General features: G+C 50.0%; 1 protein-coding gene across 1 annotated transcript in view; it reads right to left on the reverse strand.

Annotated features, from left to right (window-relative positions):
• The window catches only part of LOC109864585 (protein O-mannosyl-transferase TMTC1-like), a 101,282-nt gene that overhangs the window by 60,445 nt on the left and 38,337 nt on the right, over positions 1-2,500 (reverse strand). The gene's annotated exons all lie outside the window — the stretch shown is intronic.

Here is a 2,500-nt window from a genome sequence, read left to right on the forward strand (position 1 = left end):
ACCAACTGTAAACGAGTGTCATTATCTCGTCACGATGTGTGTGCAAGCCTGTGCTATGTTGTGAGGTGCATTCTAAAAATCCCACAGTCACTGAGGCAGCGAGAGAGAGAGAGAGAGAGAGAGAGAGAGAGAGAGAGAGAGAGAGAGAGACAAGAGAGACAAGAGAGACAAGAGAGACGAGAGAGACGAGAGAGACGAGAGAGACGAGAGAGACAAGAGAGACAAGAGGGAAAGCAGGGAGAGAAAGGGGGCAAGAGATTCGGAGTCGGCGACGCTCACACCGACAGAATTCCCGAGCACGGAATGTAAAGAGACATGTCGACCTTGAGAAACATTACGGATTTGAGCTGCGCTGAAGACAGATTTCACGCTGTGTAGAGGAATGAGATGTAACAAACAAACACACACACACACACACAGAGACAGGTATTGTTGCATTCTCAGACCTGGGCCTCTCACACTCCCCAAAGGCCTGATGGGCGAGACGTCGCCACGCATCCACACAACAGGATGTTAATGTGTCATGACAACTGTGACCGTGGTTTCAAGGAGGAATGAATGAAGAAGCGGAGGGAGGGGGTTCATTTGGGCGTGGAGGGGAGAGACATTGAGATTGGTTGATTGTTCAAGAGTAGAGTTGGAGCTAGGAGTCACCGTCATATAGTGATGCAGAGTGTGTGTGTGTGTGTGTGTGTGTATTGTCTGTCTTAGACAATATACACCAGGTATCAGTTACACACCATGGAAACGTAGACAGACAACACACACACGTCTGTGTTGTTTGCAGCAAAGGGAGAGAGCGCAACCTGCACATGCCCCCCCCCCCCCTTATCAGCTCAGTGGGGGAAAAGGCCCGGGGTGAGTGTTCTGTACAGGAGTTCTGGATCAATGACAGCGTCTCTCTACCTTCATACTGATCTTCAAACCAACTACACTTTGTTTAAGGTACAGAGCAAAGAATTATGTCACACACACACACACACACACACACACACATACACACACACATACACACACACAGGTCTGAGTTCTGCTTTCCACACCCAGCAAAAAGGAACGAGTTATGCCGTGTGTGTGTGTGTATATGTCTGTGTGTATATATCTGTGTGTATATATGTGTGTGTGTGTGTGTGTGTGTGTGTGTGTGTGTGTGTGTGTGTGTGTGTGTGTGTGTGTGTGTGTGTGTGTGTGTGTGTGTGTGTGTGTGTGTGTGAATATAAGAGAGTGTAAGCATGCAGCATTCATGGTTGATGAAGTGTGTGTGTTGGATTGGCTGGCACACTCCTTCTCAGGGGCGACAGGGCAAAGCGGTCTCCAGCGTCTGCCTCAGACCTCAGGTCACACCTCAGGTCACACCTCAGGTCTCCTCTGGGTCAAATGGGCCGTAGGGACTTCTGTTCCTGCAGTGTGATGGGTGATGTAATGTGAAGGGCTGCTCACACAGCTACAGTGGAGTAGAGGCCAATACAGGCAGGCCGCATGTCGCATCATGCAATGTGTGTGTGTGTGTTCATCTCTTGGTAGCCCTTCCCTGTGTCTGCTACCAAATGTCTGCCCCGCCCCATCCCATTCCTTCACTACAGAGAGTGGTTCCTGCCCCCCCCCCCCCTCATCCTCTATGGGGCCCCTCCACTGTCTACAGAAACACAATCATCTCCCAGGCTATTCTCCTCAAGTGGGGAATACATAAATAATCCCAGAACACAAACACAATAGAACAGGAGACCAGTGAAACTGTAGAAGGTCATCTGATTGGGCCCGGATGCAGTGCTGTAGTAGCCTCTGTAATACATCTGAACACGCCGTCTCCCTGTGTCTGTTCAGCACAGATGCACACACACACACTCACACACTCACTCACGACAGACAGACACAAAAGGATGACAGGCACACACACACACACAATCACACACACACACACAGAGATGACAGGCACACACACACACACACACAAGGATGACAAGCACACACACACACGAATGACAGGCACACACACACACGAATGACAGGCACACACACACACACACACACACACACTATCACATACACACACACACACACACACATGACAGGCACTCACACACACACACACACACACAAGGATGACAAGCACACACAAGGATGACAGGCGCACACACACTCATGACAGGCACACACACACTATCACACACACACACACAGATGACAGGCACACACACACACACATACACACACACACACACTCATGACAGGCACTCACACACACACACACAAGGATGACAAGCACACACACACACGAATGACAGGCACACACACACACACACACGAATGACAGGCACACACACACACACACACAAACACACTCATGACAGGCACTCACACACACACACACACACACACAAGGATGACAAGGACACACACACACACACGAATGACAGGCACACACACACACACACACACACACACACACACACACACAGATGCATACACACAGAAAAAGGGCTCTGTCCCTGGTCTGGTG

Source organism: Oncorhynchus kisutch, linkage group LG19, assembly GCF_002021735.2.
Source record: "Oncorhynchus kisutch isolate 150728-3 linkage group LG19, Okis_V2, whole genome shotgun sequence".
NCBI classification, from domain to species: Eukaryota; Metazoa; Chordata; class Actinopteri; order Salmoniformes; family Salmonidae; genus Oncorhynchus; species Oncorhynchus kisutch.